Here is a 25,462-nt window from a genome sequence, read left to right on the forward strand (position 1 = left end):
ATTAGGATTTCAGGAAAAAAGACACCTCCAAGGTGAAAATGTGTAGACGATGCTTCAGCTCAGAGTGACCTGAGCTCTCAGGGACATTAAAGATCATTAGCGGGATTCTCCTACAGAAACACTCACAGTCCTGGTCCTGCATTTCACAGTTCTTAGAAAAATCTTCTCATTGATGCTGGGGTGTTGCACTCCAGCTGAGAGCCTGAGGTCTTTAACTGAAAGGCAAACATATTGGTTTTATATATCTTGTGCTTTCTGGAGGGTGTAGCTTTTCTATTTTTAAAGTGACAAGAGTGAGAAAATGAAAGGGGAAGATCCAATCACCTGTAACTATATTAAACTGCCCACCAGCTGTTTATAACTTAACACATCATTCCACCCTATAAGAAGTCTTTAACATATGAAAAGGACATCCTTGCGGGGGGTGGGGGGTGGGGGGTATTAAAAGGTGGAACTGGGTGAAACGGGACACTTGCTTTTGATGGTGTGAAAGTTATCTTTTGTGAGTTATTGGTATTCTTCTTCCACTGTTTTCTTAAAGATTAGCCTTAGGGAACTTAAATAATTAGGCATAAAATCTCTGGCAGGATATTTAATCAATCACATCTTGGTTTCAGCCAATGGGAGGGCTGTGGTCAGCTGTGTTCCAGAGTGTTCTGAAACAAGCCACAACCTTGGACAATCCGGTCGCACTGCTGGCATTTCTGTTTATTGTGTAGCCTGAAGTTCTTCTTTGTAGGCAAACTGAAAAGGAGCAGCAAACTAATGATACGTCGAAAGTCTACACCTCAGGGAGAAATTTGGGGATTTTCTAACTCTCAAAGTTCCAGTAAGGATGGGGAGAAGTGATGTAATTTGTGTAGGCTGGTAAAAATGCCCAGTCTGGTTTTTGACATTTCAGTTCATGGGTGTATTAGTCAGGGTTCTCCGGAAAAACGGAACCAATAGGATGTGCATGTGTGTATATTTAAAAATTATATATATATTTATTTTAAGTAATTGGCTCAGATGATTATGGAGGCTAGCAAGTCCAAAATCTCCAGATGGACCATCAGGATGGAGACCCAGGGAGAAGCTGGCAGTCACGAGCCTATTCTCATGTTTACAGGGGGCTGGGGGACCGAGTCTAGGCTGTGAATTTGAGAATCACACAAAGATAATCGCCTGCAGGGAGGCTTCTGCCGCTGGCCCCTCCCCAGACTGCTCAGGTAGAGACAGAGCAGGGCCACCCACTGTCCCATCTCCAAGTCCGGCTGCAGCTGCAGCGGTTCCTGGTGCTAACAGAACAAAGTCCCACCTCTGAACTGGTCCAGCCCTCCCCCTCAGTGCCACAGGGAGCCCCATTAGCTTCTCCCAAGCCCTGGTCAGGCCTGGCATCATCTCAGACCCCTGCTTAGGACAGGGGATGTGGCCAGCATGCTTCTTCCTTCCACCTGTTGGTATATTTTCTCGAAAGAATAAAAGTTGTCTTTCTCCTGTGGCGAAAAAAAAAAAAGTAGGATAACAACAATAGGATGAGCCGAAATAATAAAAAATAATAGCTAACAGTTATTTGGTACTGTGTGTCAGGAATGTTTGAATCCTCACAAAACTCTGTGAGGTAGCAAATACCCTGGAATCGATAAATTGTGTTCAAATTCTGGTTCTCCCACTCACTGGCTGTGTGAACTTGGCAAACCCTTTAGCCTCTCCGTACTTCAGTTTCCTTACTAGGAAAATTAAGAATAATCACAGCATGCACTGCTGAAGATTATTGGGAAGATTAAATGAGTGATCCCACACCGAGTATGTATCAATAGAACAGTGCCTGGTGTATTAGAAGCAGTCAGTAACAGTCAGCCATTGTCATTATAGAGGAAGATAGAACAAAACAATGGCGGGGTATAGACATGACAGCCATCTGAAACCTAGAAATGATGTATTTGCTGGTATCCCCACATGAGAATATCCAGCACGTTTGTTAAGTAGATAAATGAACACATCCTTCCACTGAAGTCTTATAAACCTCAAGTTCGACTGAAAACACCCCATTCCAGTCTCCCTTGGCAAACCCACAACCAATTTTGCCAACGAGAATATGAAGGGAGTCCTGACACTTGTCAGGTGTGTTCTTCAGTACTTACTTTTCATTATCTTGATTGAGTTTGGATTAAATACAACCACTTTATGCATGAAGTTTCACCTAGAGATGGAGGCAGATTAAAGGGCAGGGCAGCCTAAAATAAAAATGAACAACCCAAGATAATTCAGGATGTGCTAGCATGAGGGACTCACAGACCTGAATTTCTCTGTGTTTATTTTATTGTGTCTCGGGCTACAGGAATTATCTCGCAGAAACATTTTTCGACTCAACGGTAATATTGGGATCTCCTTACTGAAAATCAATGTGCATTTTGTTTCATTCTAGAGTGTTTCACCAACAGTAGCCTAAAATGCTTTAGGATACTCATTGTGCCATTAGAAGTCAACCACTGCCAGTAGACCTTAGATTTCCTGTAACTCAGTCAAGGACATTTTGTAGCCATAATGGCCCAAGTCACAGGGGAACTACTGGTAAGGTCTTTAGGTTTAAGTGACTTCTTGATTTAACATCTTAGGGCTGAGTTTCTCCGCTTTTCCTACCCTTATTTGTGAAACTGAACTAATTTCTGAATGTAGTTTGCTCACTACTTTTAACTATTCGGTTTCCTTTCCTTCTCTGACTTTGCTTTTATTGCTGCTTTGGAGACCGATGCCCAATGCCCTTGTCGGTTTCTTTTGCCTGGGGCTTTGGCTAAATGAGATCTTTCAAAACCCTCACACAGTTACTCTCTGACCATGATAGAAGCTTGCTTAAGAGCCCTCCCCCTAGCCTGAAAACCCATGCCCTAGGCCCCATATAGTTGTTTTCTCCTGGTGGCCTCAATCTTTCAACTCTAAGTATGGAAAACCAATAAACGGCAACAAATGATTTTATGCTAACTAGGTTGAAAGGGATTCTCCAGTCTGCTATTAAAAAATCAAAAATCAGTTAGACCATCACGTGGAGGCCAGCGCATTGTTAGGTAATCAGGGTTATTTACTAATGTTTTGACAGCTCCACTTAGCATAAAGGTCAACTGGAGACACTTCTGACCACATAGGCCCTCACACAATGTTTTATTGACTTGGCTGATTTATAAATCCTATATCCATGAGATAATTAGCAGCACACTCCTTCACAGATGTGAGTTATGCAATCAGTGTGGGAAAAAGAGCTACTGCAGCTGACTTGCTGGAAATCTGTACTTCCAATCTATAAAATATAATAAGGTTAAGAATAAGAAAGAGCACCAAATACCAGTGTTTTGTAAAGCGGTTTACAAATGTAAGGCAATATTGTCAGCATTATCAAGATTGATTGATCGTCTATCTATCTATCTATCTATCCAGCTATCTATCCAGCTATCTCTCTCTCTATATCTATCGATCTACCTATCTATTCTAGGACATCTAAACCTGAGGACTCCATTAAATGTCAAGATAATCAGTGTTACATATTTTTATTTTTTGCAAATAGTCCTCCAGACCTGTACAGTGGAGACCAACTTTGGTTTCAAAGACTGTGTTTTAGGTTTGCTTTTTTTTTTTCAATGAGTAATTTCTTCTGCTTACCCATTCTTTATTTTGATACTGAGTCTCATAGATCAATTACTACTATGAATCAGCTAGAAGAGTAAATGAAATTAATACCACGGACACATGAAGGGTCAGTCTTGCCAGCTGGTGTGAACTGTAAAAGTTTGTGTCATAAATTGTTCTGTTTGATGATATGGCTATTGTTATTTGCAGAAAACTTTATATTTTTGTTAGGTCAAGAAGCCTGTAATTCTCCAAGTGACCTCTGAACCTTATTTAATGCAGCAAACCACAGAAGGAGCTGAGCTGACCAGTGTCTGCAAGTTGGAAAGTAATAACTTTCCTCATCCCTTCTGTAAGTGACTTGTGCCTTGTGATGAATGCAGACCCTTCCTTCACGAGGGTTTCCCGATATTATACACTTGTAGCAAATAAGGTTAGAACCTTTAAAATATAGCATTTAGTAATGTGCTGGAAATAGCTTCTTCTCGATTCCTTTAAAGGTCACCGCATTTGCTTTCCAGGCGTCATTTTAGCTCAAGCCTCTACGCAGTGGAACTGAGATCATGCTTGCCTTTGCGCCTTCAATTTCCCCAAACTTAAGAGTGAAATGGCAGGATAAAGTGGAGTGTGTGTATGTGTGTGTGCGCGCGCGCTCTTGTGAGTTTAGATGTAGCAATGCATTGTCAAGATAATCTCAATGTCGGATACATGCACGCGGCTTCTTCAGTTGGAGGTTAAGGTTAGGCTTGTACTATCCTCTGTCCAGAAGCCAAGCTTCTAGGAGTGAAACTGGGGCAACAGTTACTAAAGGAAAACAAACTCTGCAGAAAACTCTCAATTCTTTGTGCTTTGCCTGAGCACTCCATGTGTCCCCAACCAAAGTATATGAATAAGACTCTAGCCAGGTAAATTAGCATCAACCCACAAGTTTTGCTGCTGTTCCGCTGGAAAAAATAGATTCATTAAGCCATTGATATAAAGCAAGAAATAGTCAACTGCAGCCTTGCTATCAAAATTAGTATTGGAATGGTAGAGTGAAACAAAAGACAATTTCACACTAACTGACACAAATCAAGGCCAAGCTGGAAAAAAGAGAACGGCTTCTTTGGTAAAACATATTTCACTGTTTCTAGAATCATCGCTGTCTTTTGTCAGTACTGCCAATATCCTCACCTTCCTCATAACATCAGCACCATTGTTAACATCATCGTCATCATATTTATAGTCGGCAGTCATGTTTCCTTTTACAAGTACACTAAAGATGAAAAGTGGTCCATATCTGCTAAGAGCCTGCACTCCATGTTCATGTCCTACCTAATTCTGATCCCCTCTCTGCCCATTAAAAGCTCTACCTAGAACTCCAAGCCCAAGGTCGAATTTCTCTTCCTCTTTCTAGGACCTCTCTGCTGAATTCCTCATAGTAGCCATTGTCTGGCTATTAATAATTTTTCATTTGTAACTATCTTTCTTGGTTGTTAGCCATCTTTTCAAGTGTGCATATTTTGTTGGTTTGGCTAGAATATAAGGGTCTTGATGGCAGAGACTGTGTTTTTTGTACACTGGTGTAAATACCATATTATTTATATTAGAGCCTTATTAAATGTAGCACTTAATAAATATTCAACAAATATTTATCAATGATTGCAACTTTATAGGGAAGTTGGAGAATTTGTTCACAGCCAAATATCCCTATAAGTGGTATTAATTTAGCCAGATAAGTTTGTGGAGACTCTGCCATATGCACTCATGACAGGGAATATGAGTGTCAAGGAAGGAAGGGTGCAAAGAGGTCAAGAAATTTGGAATTTGTATTAAGTGGAGGTGATTTCTCAGAAGAAAAAGGACTTGGCCTGGGTTTTAACATGTTCTATGCACTTGACATGTAAGTTTCACAAAGTCTGTTGAGAGGGTTGGAGAAGATGCTGTGAGGAGGATGTAAATGTGAAACCAGAGGGTTAAACCAGCAGCACAAAGAGGAAGTGATATTAGTGAAAATCAGGGTCAAGAGTTTGCATTTGGCAACATGGATGGGCCTAGAAATTATACTAAGTGAAATAAGTCAGACAGAGAAAGACAAATATCATATATCACTTATATGTGGAATCTAAAAAAAATAATACAAGGGAACTTATTTACAAAACAGAAATAGACTCACAGACATAGAAAACAAACGTACGGTTACCAAAGGGGAAAGGGAGTGGAGGGATAAATTAGGGATCTGGGATTAACAGACACACACTACTACATATAGAATAGATAATCAACAAAAACCTACTGTACAGCACAGGGAACTATATTCAATATCTTGTAATAACCTATAATGGAAAAGAATCTGAAAAAGAATATATATATATATATATATATATATATATATATATATATACATATATATATATAAAACTGAATCACATTGCTGTACACCTGAAACATTGTAAATCAACTATACTTCAATAAAAAAATTAATCTGAAAAAAAGAGTTTGCATTTGGACTAGACAGATGACAATTGTCCTTAGAAGATTTTGAATAACTGAGATATGCCCTCCATTCAGTACATATAAAGGATTGTATTAATGGCAAGAGGAAGTGAACAGGAAAAGAGGTTACCGTCACTTATGGATGGAATAACCAGAATCTGAGCAGGGGCTTGAGAAAAGAAGGGGGAGAAACGAATGAGAAGCAGAGCGAGCTGCTTAGACTTGCAAAGGAATGAGAGGATGACACTGTCGATGATATTGGAGCCTCAGGGGAAAGCAAGGATTCACCTTTGTTCCATCCCCAGGTAAGAAGGGTGAGCGGTGAAATACTATAATCCCAGCTGATAATGAAGGTAGGTGGGTGGGAGATCTCCTCCTCCCTAGTTCCAAAGAAATCTCTCTTTAGGCTCCAGCTCTTGGACAATGATGGGAAGACGTAAGGTTACATAGATTTGGGGCAGGCGAATTGAACTATCCTTAGCCTTTTAGCAGAGAGATGGTGAAAAAAGCCGTTGATTGGAAATCAGGTGCTCTGGGGTCTCCACTTGCCATGTCTTTTAATTGCAAGTCATTAACTTCTCTGAGCTTTGAAAAAACAGAAGGAACAGACTAAATCATTTCTAAGCAAGCTTTCATATTCTGTGTTCTATACTGGGTTTCGGCACACCATTGCTTCAGTAGGTTGATCAATGAAATATACAGCAACGTGTTTGCAGCATTACAAATGAGAGTACAGTACAGACTTGCAGACCCACACTCGTGCAGTTTATTTTCATCCAACATGGAAATGTTAGCTGTGTGAGTTTCAGAATAACAACCTGCCATGCGAACTCCCTCCATTTGGGTTATTTATTTGCTGTAAACAAAACGGCACCTTGCTGTAGCTTGGAATCTCTCAGGCACTTTTGAATATATCTACGAGAAGATATATGAATACATTTCCTTGACTGATGGTTCAAAATGCCATCCACACCTTAGTCTGATGAAGATTCTAGCTCCAGCTACCAATTTACAGGAGAGAAGAGAGAAAAGTGTCAACCTATACTGAGGGATTGCACTCAGCTGCATCCAGACTGTGGAAAAATCTTCAGGGCATATTACCTGATTGCCTAACAAACACATTATAAGAAAGACAAAAGAAAAGTGAGATGGAACCCATAGATACTTTAAATGCTTATAAGTGAATTATAATATATGGACTTCATTTGCCTCCTAATTCAAACATACAAATTTAAAAATTATGACATTCCTAAGAACTGTAACTGTGATCACTGACTAGATATTTGATAATTATTTACAAAATATTGCTAATTTTAAAGGCTGTGATAATGGTATAGTGGTTTCTTAAAGATTTGATCATCTTTTAGCGAGACAGGAGTTACATACTGAAATATTTACAGATGAAATTACATGATATACAGTTAGCTTCAAAATAATATAGGGGGAGGGGTGGCTGAAACCAGGATTGGCCACGTGTAGATTATTGTTGAGGCTGGATAATGGCTACATAGTAGTTCATTGTACCATTATGTGCTTAGAATTCTCCACAATAAGAAAAAACAATTAATGCCAGCAATTTACACTGAGCATTTTCTTTGATTCTTGGAGCTTTCTTAGCACTTCCTCAGAGACAGGTTGGACTATCCCTACAAGAATGGGATATAGACACTGATGCTTTTTTGGTAGAAGATTATTAATGCTTAAATGGGGAAAGAATTGTTAACAGATATAAAATTTAGTTTTTATTGTTCTAATGGATTCCCCCTTTCCTTCCCATCCTCAGTTTCTAAACTGGGATAAGGAGGGGAAAAAAACAACTTAATTTTTCTGGCATTGCCATCTCTATTGGGCAATCCTTTGGCCTTTTTGTAGAGGCAAGTCCCTAACTGAGAACATCCCCTATGCACTGACCAGGTCCATCATTTAGACTCAGACTTAATTCTCCTGGATTCCATGTAATTTCCAACCAATAAATATGCTCTAGAGAGACTTAGGACATTGGGAATCCAAATGAAAAAGCTGTAGTTGTGGACTTTCTGGGGCCCATAGAAAGTTGAGATGAGCCTTTTCCCTTTGCCCTCACATCCCTCCCTATTTGTAGTGGACATTTGTTCTAAAAGTATCCCAGTTTTCACTGTTGGATTCTCTTCTCCTCTCCTCCAGTAGACTTTAGAGTAAGCTGACCTCACTCCCTGATCTAGGGGTGGTCTTGAATTGGCTAAATTCAATCAGTACATTCCATTCCCTTGGTTATGGCCATTCATTCTGGGGAAGACATATGCCCCACATTGGTCCAATCAGTGTGTATCTTAGCACTGTTGCAATACTGGGGCAGAAGGAATCTCTTCTACTGGACTTGAGCAAGGATGATTGTATCCCTGACTTTGTCAGGCACGTATCCTGCTACAACTAGGAGAGTAGGTATTAGGATGGAACTCAGGTTGAGGATTGCTGAGCAGGAAGATGAAAAGAAATTGGGTCTTTGGAGACATGACTGAGAAGCTGGATCTATCAACCATGAAACTGCCATTCCTTGAGACTGTATTTGTTCTAAGGGCCAACAAATCTTGATTGGTTAAGCCAAATGAATTGTGCTTTATTTCATTTGTTACTAAGAGCATCTTAGCATAAATGGAACATGCTTACCTACTGACATAGAAATGCTGGAGATAGAATATTTCAGTGAAGAATCCAGGGGTGAGAATATACTGCTCACTTTGCCTCTTAAATGGGTCTATGCTCCATATTGGGTATATTAAAACAAGATTGAGACAATCTAGTTGGAGACATCAAATAAACAAATGTTAGGTGATTAGACAAACTGAAAGACATGATTTTGCTGAGTCTGATCCTGTCTAGTGAACCTGGAAAATTCTGAATAGTACCAAGTAAAGGGTAGAGGTAATAGGTCAAGATTAGCAGAGTAACCTGAGTGATGTCACTAGATGTCGGGGGCTCGGAGCAGAAGGAAACCTGGGTTTAAACTCTTACTATTTCTGTTCCCTCTTTGTAAAAACCCATATCAACTGTATAGACCAGAATGTGTGTCCCAGATGGCACTAGTTTGCTCCATGAGAATGGACCACACTTGACTTATTTACCTTTGTATGTATTAATTGAATGTCACATGTATGTTAGGCACTGTTCTAGGCACTGGGAAACATTCCAATATAAGGAGATCAGATCAGTAAGTAACTAGACAAGTAAATAATGTATAGCCTCTCAGATAGCAATAAATTTCATGGAAAAAAAGAAAGTAGAATAAAGCAGGCGAAAGAATGCCAGGGAAGAGGGGCAAAATATATAGTGGCCAAAAAAGATGACATTTTAGGAGAAATCTGAGTGACATGAGGAGAGAGCCATGTGGACATCTGGCGAAAGAGTTTCCAGGAAGGGATGGCAGCCAGTACAAAGGCCCTTGGTAGGAGCAAGCTTAGCATGTTTGAGGAATGTTAAGGAGAATCAGAGTGGCTGGAAGGGAGTAAATGAGGGGAAGACTCACAGGAGATGAGGTCTCAGAGGTAGTGAGAGGCCAGAATATAAGGGCCATGGAGGCCAATCTAGGCACTTTGATTGAATTATGAATTATTTGGAATGCTATAGTTAAATTTGGGAACCGCTATGTTTTACTCATTTCTTAGTTTGAAGAAGGAAGTGAAAATTATAATTGCTTATAAAACAAGCCAAACAAAACAGAAGTGGGCAAAGAAAAATGCAAATCACTTCCCTTCCATATCTTCCTCCCATTCTCCCCCATCTAAACACTCACCGACCCTCTCCACCCCTAGAAACAGAAATTAATAATTTGTTGGGTAGTCAACTGTACATTTTTCCTAAGCTCATACAAAGATATATCTCCCTGTAACACACATAGAATATGTATGTATGTTTATAATTATTTCTTATTCTTATTAAAATATGATTATATTATGGACCATTCTCTGCATCTTGCTTTATTTGTGGAACAATATTTTGTGCACCAGGTCAAGAGACATCTAACATAATCTTCTCCATCTTGCCATTTTGTTGTTCCTCATTTTCTTACACCTCTCATGAGGATGATGGCAAAGAATAAGATCTGTGATGTAAGTGGGTCCTCCTAAAATTTTCTGATATAATATTCCAGATCATGGATGTCAGTAGAAATAGTTAATATATGACTTCTTGCAAGTTCAGCTCACTCTTGGTGCTGAATCAGAATTTTCTATCTATCCCTCTAATCATCGGTTTGCACAGGCCTCAAAAGTCATTTTGCCTAGAAATTTGGGACAAAAGTCAAGAAAAGGTAAATAGTAGAGAGAAACATGGAATTTTGGAATTGAAAGATACTTAAGATATTACCTGATCTACTCTTCTTCTTTTATTAATTCGATAAATATATACTGAGTTCCTAGTACTCGGTAGGTACCAAGAAAGATGTTAGAGACAAAAAGTTGTCTAGGACACAATCTGAGTCTTCATCTTAACATCAGGGCAAGTGAAGGCTCAAAGAGATTGGGAGGCTTTTCCAAGACACATTAGGGAAGTGACAAACGTGATTGGAACACAAACCAGTTAAACCAGTTAACCAGTGCAGGGTTCTTTCCATTGTATCTCACAGCATATGGAAGTTTATAACAGTAAATAACTAAAGGCCAGTCCTGAATGCTGTCATTTGCAAAAAGTTTAGCTATTAGAGGTCCATGCAGTGAATGAAATACTAGTTAGACTGTTCTCATCTATCAGGAGCTGGTAATTTACTCTGAAAAATCTTAGTGTAAAAATCTAATTTCAACCCACTTTCTTAGAGGGTAAATTTTATTCCATTTCCTTTTCTCAAGGCTCTGTCATTAGCATATTAAACTAATGAGTGAATCAATTATTTAAAACTGGCAATATTTTTTATTATGTCTAATTAAGTGTTTAATCAGGACATTCTGGTCTTTAATTCTGGAAACAGCATTCACCACAGGATGAATGAAATGACTGGGTGGAACTTTACTAACAACCTTTTGTACGCAGAGGACTAGGAAGGAAGCTGGAGGCTTAGAGGTGAAGGTGAACAGGAACGAGTCACAGAAGAGACAGGAAGTGACAACAAACCTAATCAGCAGCAGCTGAGCATGATGATTGCATGTTTCTGAACAGACTTGACAGTGGGGAAGGGTAACTACCATCTCAACTTCAGGATATGGTTCCTGGAGTCTCCATTGCACAATAAAACTGATATTTAGGGCAGTTAAAGCATCCTTTGCTTTTCTCTAGACTCCTCTAAGTATTTACCATATCATTTAAGTGTTAGTTAACCAAGTGCCTCAATAGTCATACAATATTTTAAAAACCATCTGAAAATTATTTAACCAATAATTATAATGCATTTCAGGAGATGTTTTTGATTTCAAAAGCACATACTTAATATTTACCAAGTTCACTGTATCTACTGGTATGCCAACATATGACCTAAAGGCCAAACTATCCTAAAACTAACAGTAAATCGTAACAAAAAGATCCCAGAAAATGTCCAGGAGCCACTCAAAGCAGATAGGGAAAGTGGGAGAAAGAGGTTAATTCACATATGCATTCCTTTATTCAATGAATACTTATTCAGTGCTTCCTCTATACCTGAAACACTCTGATTCTTACTAGAGATATAATAGATAACAAAACAGTCATGATTCCTACTTTCTCAAAACTTGCAGTTTACCATGAATATGGACAAACTAGAAATTACAATGCCATGTAGTAAATAGCAGAATAATGTTACCAAATCCAAATTCATTCTGCTCGCTGCATGACAGACCATTAAATTGGGAGACAAGGTGTTTGGGAAAGGAATAACAACTTTATTTGGAAAGCCAGGAGTCTGAGAGGATGGCAGACTAATGTTCTAGAGAACCATTTTACCCAAGTCAGAATTCAGGCTTCTTTTATACTAAAAAAGGGAGGAGGTGTGGTTGGTTGATGCAAACTTCTTGGTGTTGGAATCCTTTGTTCTTGTGGTTGCCCACATAGGTCACGTCACGACGTTCCTATGAACCTCCAACAAGACAAATGTTATTCTCTGTTCTGCAACCTTTTATCTCTATATGAATGGAAAAATATTATACCCTTACAGGTCAGAGCCTTGAGAATGGGCTATCCTGTATATTTCAGGCTATAGGCAACATTCTTAACTCAAAGCAAAAACAATAGAATACAAAGGTTGAAGTAAAACCAACAGATCTAATATGGAGTCAGATATGTTCTTCCTTATTACAATAAGAGTATGTTCTGAATGCTACAGGAATACTCAGGAAAGGGAAGTCAGGAAGCTTGTGAGAGGAAATTGTATGAGGAAATGAGTTGACAGCACCAGACCAGTAGAAGTGAACTTCCTTTTCCAGCAGGAGAAATGAAATATTCTAACTGACCCACTCACTGAAAACAACCAAAAATGTTTGATAGGCTATTTTAAAAATCTTGTATTTTTTCACATGTGTCAGTGAGCAGGAGCAAAATTAAGTCTAAAAGCTAGATGAAAACAAGAACTCAGGTCAGCAGAGCAGGAAGCTAGCTTTTGCCCTAAGTACATTCTCCAAACAGGGTGAACTTGAGCTTCATTTTTTCACAGAAATAGTGTACAGGAAATGAAAGATTTCCCAGTGTTGTCCCCACAATTGTGGAGAGTCCAAAGGGTCAACCATGAGGATTAAGCTGGGATACCAAAGGTATGTACCCACAGTGTAGAGTGAACTAGAAATAAACATATCTCAACTCTCTTTTTACTCCAGGAGACTGCAAATAAAGCTGTTATTTTTAACTTTAGCTCTGAGTGGAAGAGGAAAAATAATCTCTTGAGAAATAGTAAAACTTCAAGCCAGCCCCCCAAATATTAGAATTCTGAATGCTCAAAACTTAGGTGACTCCAATCCCCCTCCTCCCCCAATAAAACCCTCTGAAGATGAGATGTTAGCTTAAATCAGTTTCAGGTTGGTAATGCTCTCAGATTCCTGGCAGTAACAAACACAGATCTCTCTGGGGGAATTTACCTTTAATCCACATTATACATTATGCAGAGAAATAAGACACCATGAGTGAAAGCCAGCAGAAACAAAAGAGAGAATTATCAGACCCTTTCCTAAATGCTTCATATATGAGAATTATTTAAAACAACTCTCATTAGTAAGTCAAAATAAATAGAACAAGATTAAAAATATGTTTTGGGTGCAGAAACTATAAAAAGTGACCTTGCAGATCTGAAAAGGTACCAAATAAAGTTTCTAGAAATTAAAAATAGAACAATTGAAATTAAAATCTCAATGGTTGAGTTTAGCACCAGAGTAGATTCAGCTGAATTAACAAAATTAACGAAATAGAAGATATATTCCAATTACTATATATCTAGCAACCAGAATGCAGCACAGAGAAAGATGCAAAGTCATGGAAAAAATGAAAGAGAAATTAAGAGAAGTGGAGGATAGAGTGATCTAGCATCATCTAGAAGGAGAGGAGAAAGAGTATGTCAGAATCTACTAGCCACTCAAAAGGATCCAAACTCTCTATTTCCAGGACACATAGACTGTATTTCTTAGCCTCACCTGCATTCCAGTCAATGGACACAAAAATTATGTGTGCCTGTTCTAGATTGGTTCATAAAACACCTTTCATGTGTGTTCCTCCAGGTTCTTTTCTCCTTCTGGCTGACTTCAGTGGAGATGCCTTTGGAAAGCCCTATGTTTAAGAAGCAGTGCTTCTGTCAGCTGGGTCCCTGAATGACCATGTAGAGGAGATTAACCCTGCCTAATTACGTACGCATCTGCTCATGACTGTTAAGAAATAACAGAGATCTATTGTGTTGAGCCACTGCATGTTTGGGTCCATGTGTTACCACAGTGTAACTGGACATGTACTAGAGGCAATACTTTAAAGACAATGGCAGATAATTTTCTAGAATGGATGAGAGATCCAATCTCCTATATAGGAATCCAAACAAATGAAAAGTAGGAAAAACAAGCAGATAAACATAATCCATATAAAGTACATTATAGAGAAACTGCAGAACACTACAGACAAGAAGATCTTAAAAGTAACTGGAAAAAATGCCAAGTTACCTTCAAAGAAATAATATTTCAACTGAGAACTGACTTCTCAACAATAACAATTAAGTCACAAGAAAGTAAATTGATATCTTGAAGATATATTCAGAGAGACAATATTATCTTAAAATTGCATGCTTACAGAAATATCTTTCAAGAGTAAGTCCAATGTAAAAACATTTTTAGACAAACAAATACTAAGAATTTATCACCAAAGGGAGCTTACTAAGGAAATACTAACAGATACACTTCAAGTAGAGGGAAAGTGATCCCAGGTGTAAGGTCTGAGGATGAATGACGAAAACAAAAATATAAGTGGATAAACTTAAGTATTGACTATAATGTATATATCTATATATATAAACCTATATATATCTATATAGATATAGTCATTTCATTGACTATGTGAAATGACAATTACAGTGTCTTAAGTGGTTCAAAATAATAAAATGACAATACATTAAAACAACAGAATTAAGTCAAGAGCTGGAGGTTGGGATTGAAAGGTTGAGTTCCTTTTATTTGGGGGAAGGAAGTAAAGATATTGAATAAATTTAAACTTTGGTGATACAGGCCTATTACAATTTCTAGAATCAAAATAGAGTATATTACTCTAAATTATGAAGGGGGATAAAGTAATGATAAAAAATTGTCAAATGATACAAAAGGCAGCAAGAAAGGAGAGAAAAAAAATTTTTTTTAATGTAGAATAATTAAATGGCCCATAATTAGATGTTTGAAAATACATTTAAGTATACTGGTAGCTACAATAAATGTAAATAAGCTAAGAGTTCCAGTTTTAAAAAAAGATTGTTAGCCCAGATAAATATCCAAAATATAGCATATGCTGCTTTCAAGAGACATAGAAAAGCTATAAGGTCACAGAATAGCTGAAAATCATCAATTGGGAAAAGATATGTTAAGATGAATTCTAACTAAAAGATTATATATATTAATATGTAATAATAATAAAGTATATTATTTTACATATAATTAAAGATTATTATATACTGAAGAACAGAATTAAAAACAATACATTCTAGGTATAGAAAAATTATTGTATAATAATAAAAAGTTCAGTTAACCAGGAATGTACAACAATTCTATCCTTTTAACAACTAAAAACACAGCCTTAGAATATATAAAATGAAAACTAACAACATTCAGGAAGAAATTTAAAAATCCATCAACATAGTGGGAGATATTAACATACCTATTTCAAAAACTCATAGAGCAAGCCAAAAATAATCAGCTTAGAGACAGAAAATTTGAACAACATAATTGGCAGATTTATCAGTTGGGTTCATATAGAACAATGCAATCAACAAATGCAGAATAATTTTTTTTCAAGCACAAACCAAGCATTTACTAAAATGGAACACATATAATGGGCCATAAAACTGATTAATAAAAGTTTAAAATATATAGTTCTGCTGACTACAGTGAAATTCTTAGAGATCAACAATAGAAAGCTGACTGGGAAAAAAAATCATATATTTGGAAATTAAGAAGCACACTTTTTTTTTTTTTTTTTTTTTAGTCTGGAGAGTCACACGGGGACAAACCACAATGTGTATTTTTGCCATATTACATTAATTATGAATTATATAAGCTATATTACTTACTCGGTTTATCAAACTTCATTCTCCTAATGAGGGAAGGTCAACGCTGCCTGAACTCACAGTGGGTGTTAACGCCATGCACAGCCATTTGAAGTCTGAATTTTCAAGATGTTCTGGTGTGTGCTGTTTTTGAATCTTGGATGCATACATACATACATATAATAGATACCACACATCCACACACATCCATGCATACACACAGATATATTTACACACACATCCATCCATACATATATACATGAGTTTTTGAAATAAGCAAGAGGAGGTAGATGGAATGCAATTAATCAACATCTAGAACTCTCTTGTAGAAGCAGAAAAGTATACAAATGGATTGTTTGTTTCTGATCTTTTGAATTTAGAAACAAATGGATTTATGAACTAACCTATTTTTAAGTAGACGATAGTGTCTCCACCGATCTTTAGCTGTAGTCCATAACCTGACTATGGAAAATAGTATCTTATAAGCCAAACACCAGCAGGACAGAACTTCCAGCTAATACCTATGAAGCATTTATCTTAAATTGATTGGTTCTTCTATCACATATTGCCAGTTTGGCTGGCCCTTTCTAAGCAAGAGAATCCTTTAAAAAGCTTGCTGTGATAATCCTTTTACAATACTCTGATGGACCATTTGTTAGAACTAATGTGTCCTAAACCACAATGGCCTCTGCCAAATAAGTTCACATGTGTGGGCTGCTTAGTAATTTCAGATTATTTTTATCACCATGGACTGTTGTGTATTGTTAATAATGTAACAGCCAGCTTATTGTCCATTGTCAGAAATCTGTTTGACCACCATTAACGTTTTCAGAAAAAAAAAATTCCCTTCCAGTGAATTTTCTTTATATGCTTTTGCCATGATTCTTCAGGTCTTTCAGAACTGAAGCTCTGTAGAAAACACGAGAGTTACTCGCATATGCCAGTTGGCATGCTAGCTCGAGATGTAATTGAAGACACATTTCTCCATGGATTAAAGTGTTTTGTTTAGAAATACATTTCCTATTATACTTTTTTGCACATTTAATTTTTTTTTTCAGAAATGGTTCCTTTCATGGTTTCCTTTTTTTAAAAAAAATATTTAATAGTGTGAGAAGAGGTTTGTTGTGGTTTGGGTGTGGCTAAACCAGTTGTGGCCCTTCAAATATTCATGCATTGGAATAATCACATCCTTTTTTACGGGAAACCATTCTATTTTTCTCACAAAAACTCACGAGAGTTTGCCACTTCCGTTTTCCTTAAATCTGGGTCACACAGGACTATAATCTTAGGCTCTTGGGACCAAATGGCCATATATTGCTTAAGGGCCTTTTTCCATGAGTCCAGAGGTTTTGTGATAGGGTGCTACCATCTCTTCTCATCGTCCTCTTCTGGGACAGCCGCTCACGTGTTGGAGAAAGGCAAGAACTGAATGTCACTTAGAGAAAAGAGGCAATCAGCAAGTGGAGGTTTTCTTCATTGTTCAGCCCTATTCTGGTGAACAGGGCTTTGCGTTGCTGGTGGAAATTCAAGCGTGAAGCCAATTTTTATGCTCTAGATGACAAAAAAATGCAGCTAATTCCAAAGGGTTTCTCCTTCTTTCCCTGGCAGCTGGTGTGTTTACATAGTGGGGATAAAAGGCCTGACATCTGTGTTTACATTTCTACGTAGCAGGGTCCCCCAAACCCACAGTTAGGAATCATTTATATCCAAGCACCTCTGCCCCAGAATTACAACAGCAAAGTCTTTCAACTTCTCCTCGGCAAGGGCCTTTGATCTCCCTGTGCAAAATGCTCTCTGATGAGTTGTGATTGGAAGAGGAGGGCTGGGAAGGTTTTATTCTTTGACAGCTTCCTTCTCTCTTTCCACCCCCAACCATATAGGAACATGACCCAGGCCTTTAAGTACCCAAACCTCTTTCTATAAATTCCATTGAGTCATCAGAATAAAGTTAAAACAGACTGGTGCAACTAAAGCAGTGGGTTCTCAAAATAATTTGCATTTTTAATAAGCATTCCAGTTGACTCTGATTTCTGATTCCAGGTAGATTAGAATCACCTGGGTTGCTTATAAGATGTGAAAACTCCAGAACCCTATGGAACCCTACTGAATGTGCATTTCAGGTGTGGGTCTAGAAATCTGTATTTTTCACATCTTGATATGAATCTTATGTATATCGTTGTTTATATACAATCATGTATATGTAAGATATATAATCTTATGTATATCAACCCTTAAACTAGTCAGACACTGGAAGGTGGGAGTTTTAATTTGAGGGTTAGGCTATACCGGTCTTTGTCTAAGACACCGTCTCAATGTCTGACCCGTTCAATGAGACCAACTTGGCGGTGGTCTCCCCAAGGTGTAATCAGTATAAGTTGAAATGAAATCATCTTCTCTGAAAGTGTGAATGTCTTACTAAATTTTTTCTGGCTGCATTATTCTACTTTCTATTCATAAAATTTTGACTTGTAAATTGAGGCAAAGTAGTTTAACAGGTTAAGAAATATTTATAGAACCAACTTTATAGAAATTTGATCTTAGACCTGATCTAAATTTTAATTGTTTGGTTTATGCTATACCTTATTATCTGAAATGACATTCTACTTTTTAAAAATTGATTTTTAAAAATTGAGGTAATTATAGATTCATATACATTTGTAAGACATAATACAGAGAGATCTTCTGTACCCTTTATCTAGTTTCTCCAATGGTAACATTTTGCAAAACTATAGTACAGTATCACAACCAGGATCTGACATTGATACAATCCACAGATCTTATTTAGATTTCCCCAGTTTTACTTGTACTCATTTGTGTGTGTGTGTGTGTGTGTGTGTTTAGTTCTATACAATTATATCACATGTGTAGGTTTGAGTATCTACCATGACAATCAAGATATTGAACAGTTCTATCACCACAAGAATTTTGGGGTTTCCCTTTTATAACTATACCCATCTCTCTCCTGCTCCCTCTCTGAGCCCTTGATAACCATCCATCTGTTCTCTGTTTCTGGGTTTTTGTCGTTCCAAAAATGTCATATAAATGGAATCGTACAGTATGTAATATTTTGGGATTGCTAATGGGATTTTCACTCAGCATATTTCCCTGGGGATTCCCTGGAGTTGTTGCATATATCAGTAGTTCTTTAATTTCAATTGCTGAGTAGTGTTCCATGGTATGAATATACCACAGTTTGTTTAATCAGTCATTCATTGAAGGACACCTGGGTTGTTTCCAGTTTGGGGCTATTATAAGTAAAACTTCTATGTACAGGTTCTTGTATGAATACAGCCATACTGATATTTTATTACCCTTTTCAATTTTTATAATTTTTAGGCCAATCACAAACTATATCGTAATCATAAAATCTTTCTATACCTCACCAACCCGTCATTCCCTCTTCTCATTTCCCTTCCCCATAACATCTGGACAATTCTGCTGTGAGAAAGTTGTGAAAAAGCTGATCACAAGAGCTAAAGGAGCTTTCCTGTTGGGTATAGTTGAAGAAGCTGCCTAGAGATCAGATGTTCAAGGGAAGGTCAAGGTCTTCACATACTGTAGCTCTGGGTCCATCTGTGGTCCACAGAGCCAAAGATCACTATAGCAGTGGGCATTAGAAAAAAAGTTATAATTATCACTACTACACCACCACAAAGACCCCTAAAAAATCACTTGAAAGGGAGACTCTGCATGGGGCTCATAGTCTCAAGATATATGTTATTAAAAGCAATATAGTTGTACTCACTGGGCAATAAGGCTTGGGAAAGCATGGGTCCTACATCTTCTGGTATTTTGGTGAAGACTGAATAGTGAATGTCAATGCCAGTCACACCTCAGATACTGGCTGTGCTAATTTGTGACCAGGTGTAGAAGACATATACCCACAGCCAAGAGACGTTAATATCCATAGAATTTTGTTGACGGTTCTGTCCCTTACGCTTTTGTGTTTATTTCCATTTTCAATTGTGAAGGAGAAGCATTTATTAACAAATGCCTAAAGAGCTCAGTTTGTGGTTTTACATGTCTGCAATCAGAAAATGTTCATTGCCTAAGGGTCTGCAGTATAAAGCAAAATTGTGTGTAATTCCTAAATAGTTATGGAATTTCAAGCACAAGTTCACTTAGAGTATTAATGACTTTAATGAAGACAGACATCTAACTTAAAATCAACAAATCATTAGACTTCCAGTAAAAGTGTAAGCAATGTCTAATTAATATACTTGTTTATTATTTTCCTCAATAAAAACATTGGTCCTTAAGTCCAATGGTGCCTCAAAGATCAACTGACTAGTAAGGAAGGCAACCAGTCAATGACTTGAGGTCATTTAGCCAAAAGAGTACTTTCTACCTACTATCTTCCATCAGACTAATATCAATTATTATTGTCATTATTTTGGTATTACTATTATTTGATCTGGTTTTATCTGAATAAATTCAAACATTATGGGGTATAGACTTAGCCTCAAAGTACTATATAAAATAAAGTGCAAAGCAATGTGGTATTAGAAATATAAGTTATATTTTCCATGTTCTTGAAAAAACCTTTTTGGATTCAAGTTGCACTCTTATAGGGGCCTTATTTTACACTAGCTCTAACCTATGGAGAAACAGGTGGCTGCTTTGTGATCACTGAGGACGGTCAGCCCTATAGCTCTGCTTCATAGATGAGGAGTTCATGTAAACTAGCCAAGATTTCATAGTTAGCAAATGGTTGAATAGAAATTAGAAGCTAGATTTCTGTGACTCCAAAATTCCCATTATGCATTCTTCATGCTGAAGAAAAAAATCAGGATACGTGAATCACTAGCCTTAGCCCTCTCCACCAGGCATATTCCATATTATGAGAGTAACTCCCTCCCCTGAGAAACAAGGAGTAAGTAAGCAAGCAAATTCCTTGAGGAACACAAAATATTTAATTGCTATTTGTCATTTCTCTTACTCAGGATAAGATTAATTAACTCTGATCTTTCCATTTGCATGGAACTAATGTGATGGCTTAATAACTGCTTCTTTAAAAAGAGACACTTCTGAGAAGATATCATGTGAATTAATCTGAAATCTCTTCACTCTTCTACTGTCTGAACTTGTTTTAAACAAAAGAAGTCTGTGATTAAAACAAAAAAAAAGCCAAACATTTCAAATCTGGTGGTGAAAACCCTTTTCATCATGCTCACAGATACCATCAGAGTCCAAGAAATACTGCAATGTATCAAGATGTATATTTTCGAGCTTGATGTAAATGACAGGGTCTCAAGCTGCCGTGTGACTCCAGGCCAAAACTAGGCAGTTCCCAAATTCTTCAGAGTTATACCCAGTAAGAAGCACTGCACATAGGCTGTTGATTTGTCAAAAACTTAATTTTCCATGACAAGCTCCATTGAGGAATGAGGAAAGTCAATAGCCTGAAGTTCACATTACCTTGGACAGCGGCTAGAAGAGGGTAAAATAAAGGAAGAGACCATAAACTCTGATAAGCAGTGATTTACCAATTAGATGTGAGAAAAATAAAGAATCATTAAAATGACAAAATACCATGAGTCATTAAGGGTTGGCCTAATTAAATAATAGCCCAATGTAAACCGGAGATTTGTGCTCTACCAGCTGCAATGTGGGTTTATCAAAATAATGGAAATTGACACGCATTGTACACAGAGCCTCTCTTTAGCTGTCTCTTTTAACATTTATCTGGAGGTCACCTAGGGAAATATGCCTCCAACCTAAACTAGTCACTCTATTATTTCGGTTGTAACCCAGTTCCCAGTGGAGCATTTATTGCCTTGTCCTGCCTGATGGACAGAATGATGATTTTTCTTGAGTCTTACAGTTTTTCTGCCTTTGCGTATTTTGCTTTACTCAGTCATGTTTCCCAACAGTGTTAACATCTGAATGTTTCTTTTGGCAAAGCATCCAGAGCAGCAGTGCTCCAAGTGTTGCCCTTCAGGGACTTTGGGAAGGGTGTGGATTGGGCGGGATCCCTGTACGTCACCACTGTTGCACACTATCAGCATATTATATCTGCCCAATGGACTTGTGGCCATGCAATCCTTGACCGTGTCAGTACATGATCTGAGCTAGAGAATGGCAACTCCAGGATGTAATATGATTTCCTCCAAAAATAGCCTCCGTGCTCCCCTTCCTCTGTTCTCCTAAGCTTCTGACTTCCCAAAGCCTAAGGATACATGAAGTTCCATACAACATGACCTCTATCAGTACAGCCTGAACATCCGCCATTGGAAGGTCCAGTTGTTTGTTCTATTGTTTACCCCCAATTTATTCTTCTTCTTATATGCTTTAAAATATTTATTTTCACATCAGTTTCACCCTTAGCAACTGTGCTAGCCCAGGCATCAGTGACTTTTCTGGTCCTTTCGGCTGTGTTGACTGTTGTTCCATTCTCCTCACACCATCCAAGTGCCTAACAATCTGACTGTGTTTTCCTCAATATCGCAAATGTGAAGTTGTGGCCCCTTCCAGGATATAAATCACCCCCGTTGATGGCAATGCTTTTGAAACATTCTGCGGCCTCTAGTCGCTCTGATCAATTATCTGAAATAACGGATGCGGTCATGAACACCAAGCTCCTGTCTGACAAAATCATCCTACCCTTGAGTCTAGTACAGGTCATACCCTTCCCTTGGCTGTACCTTCAGTTCCTGGATGAGCATGAAGGACCAGAGGGTGTCACTTGACTGGTGTAATCTATTTCAAGAGCAGCAGAATTTGGTGCCTAGAAGCAAAAGCTCCCTAATAATACTACCATGGTGTTTCTTTCTTTATTCTCATTTTGTGATTTTGTGATTTTCTTGATGTTTCCTTCTCTCTTTGGTTATGCCCATATGCATAAGTGGTTAGATTGTTTTAATCAGTCACTAAAAACCATCTGAGTTGGATTGAGCCCTCACTCCTTCTCTTAATCTCCAAGCTCCTTTTTTGGTCCTGAACTTTTCAAGATTTGTGTTGATTCTTTCCTTAGGAAAAAAAAAAATCTTATGAAATTTTGTAAAGAAAAAGTGATAAAATAGCAGGGTAATCTATCGAACATGTCTATTTATATGCCAGACATGGTGCTAAGCACTTAGTATACTGTGGTGAATAATACACAGTCCTTTCCCTCTTGGAGCTTGCAGTCTACTGGGTAAGACAGACAATGAGTAGATAAGCAAACAAATAAATATATAATTAAAAATTGAGGGCTTCCCTGGTGGTGCAGTGGTTGGGGGTCTGCCTGCCAGTGGAGGGGACACGGGTTCGAGCCCTGGTCTGGGAGGATCCCATATGCCGCGGAGCGGCTGGGCCCGTGGGCCACAACTACTGAGCCTACGCGTCTGGAGCCTGTGCTCCGCAACAAGAGAGGCCGCAATAGTGAGAGGCCCGCGCACTGCGATGAAGAGTGGCCCCCGCTTGCCGCAGCTGGGGAAGGCCCATGCACGGAAACGAGGACCCAACACAGCCATAAAAAAAAAAAAAATATATATATATATATATATATATATATATATATATATATATATATATATATATATCAGATCCTGCCACTGTTCTACTAAAACCCTTTGTAGCCTCCATAAGATTTAAAAAAAAAAAAAAAATTGATGAAAGTATGCAGGTGAAGCACATAAAATAGTGCCTGGAACACAGTTAATGTTGAACCAGTAAAAATAATTATTTCTGTTAATAATAATTATAGTATAATAATTAAATTCTCCTTATACAAAATACGACAATATTATTATATAATTATTATTATATAAGAGAGTGGGTATTCTGGCTATCTATTGCTGCATAACTAATCACCCCAAAATTTAGTGACTAAAAACTACCAATTTATTTTGCTCATGAATCTGCAACTTGGGCAGAGCTCAGTGGCATCAGTTGGGCATCTCAACTGGAAGTGGGAGGACCTTCTTTCAAGATGGCTCAGTCACATGGCTGCAATTAGCTCGGAGCTCAACCAAGGCTGTTGGCTGCAGGCCACATTTCTCCCCATCTGAGTCTTGAGTTTCTTCACTGCTTGGAAGCTGAGTTCTAAGAGTAAGTCAAGTGAAAGAAAGTAGAAGCTGCCTTTCAAGCCCTGAACCTGGAAACCAGCAGCATCACTTCCGCCATATTCTATTGGTCTGTCATGGAGCCTGCTCATTTTCAAGAAGAGAGGCCATAGATCCCTCTTTTTAATGAGAGGAGGGTCAAGAATTTGTCTAAAATTTGTCATTTTTAAAAATTTTTTTTACAAAATACCAACTGATTTGACTACAGCATGTTTGCATTTTCAAAGCAATTTCTCTTTTCATTTTGGATCCTTGTGTAAGATGGGTCGAATAAATGAAGTTACCCTCACTCCACAGGCAATGGACATAGCGGGATCTTGACTTGTTTAAGGTAACAGTCATACTCTAGCAAACCTGGGTAGGTTTGCTTCCTCCCCGACCCCAGATACTTCCTACGACTCTGTCCAGTTTGTGATTGGACTTTGACCAATCATACATACTGGCCTGTGGCTCAAGAAGAATATAGTTTTGACGGTCAGACCAGTGCACCACTGGTACCCAAGTTTTATGATACCAAGTTACGGAATGTCTCACCATGTCTCTGAGGCCTCATTATTGAGGTCATTGTTCAGTTTTGGTGTACCATCTGTTGTCCTGGTCTTCCTAAGTGATTTTCCTGGCTGGTTTCCCTTTTCACAGGGAATAGAAGGAGTTGTCAAAAGCCTAGTACATTCTTTTGTGAATTGTAAAGCCATCAGGACTTAATTAGGGAAAAATTCTTCAGCAACAATTGATTTGTTCAACCATCATTCAATTTGAAGTACTCTCTGCTTATTAAAAACTACTTGAAAGTTGTTGGATGCTCAGCTCTGGGTTTTTGAGTATGTCTCCATCTACTTTATATCCTGTCCTTAGCAAGTTTACCATAATTAGATTATAGTTTGAAAACTGCCTCTAGTTGGAATTTGTTAGAAACTTTCATTTAACACTGATTCCTCTTAGATGTCTGTAGATTCTGATAACTAAACTAAAAAATAGATTTGATTAAACCTGACAGCTTTGAGTTTTCATAAAGTGCTTTAAACCATTGCTCAGCATCTAAGTTTTTGGAAAATCTACTTCGTGTTTGTCTCTAACTCCTTTTCCCTGAATTTTTAGTCTCCTTTGTGTTTAGAGAAAAGTTGCAACCACATGTTTCTGATTCATTTATAACTAACATATAGAATTAGCTCATGAAGCCATTTTTTTGTAAAAACATGTACTTTACAGTTGTATGTAATCCATTTTAAGCCCTTTCTTTTCTTTAAATAAGAAAACAATTCTGCTACATTTTACCTGAAAATCAAAAATTGGTTTTTTTTCAAGATGCTGGAGACATTGACAGTACTTAAGCATTGCCCCAAACTCTCAGTCTCTCCATGTTTGCCTCAGTTTGGATAAGGATTTATGAAAATGTCTTTGGATCATCGAGCCATCCTTGACCAGTGTATAGTTGAAGTTTCCCCAGGACCCAAAGAACATCCATTTACCTAGTTATCTACTTAATGTGCTCTTTCCAATTTTTAGAAATTGGAAGAATAATAGTTTCACATGGAGAGATGAACATCTTTGTAAGCCCAACAAAGAAACAGTACGTGTGGATCAAATGCAGGTCAAAGTATAAAGGAAACAAGAAAATAGAAACCTTAAGAAACTAAACTACTGGAAGAGAGCCACTAGAGGAAATGATGAGGGTGAGGTGAGGAAT

The sequence above is a fragment of the Balaenoptera acutorostrata genome, chromosome 12 (assembly GCF_949987535.1).
Source record: "Balaenoptera acutorostrata chromosome 12, mBalAcu1.1, whole genome shotgun sequence".
Taxonomy (NCBI): Eukaryota; Metazoa; Chordata; class Mammalia; order Artiodactyla; family Balaenopteridae; genus Balaenoptera; species Balaenoptera acutorostrata.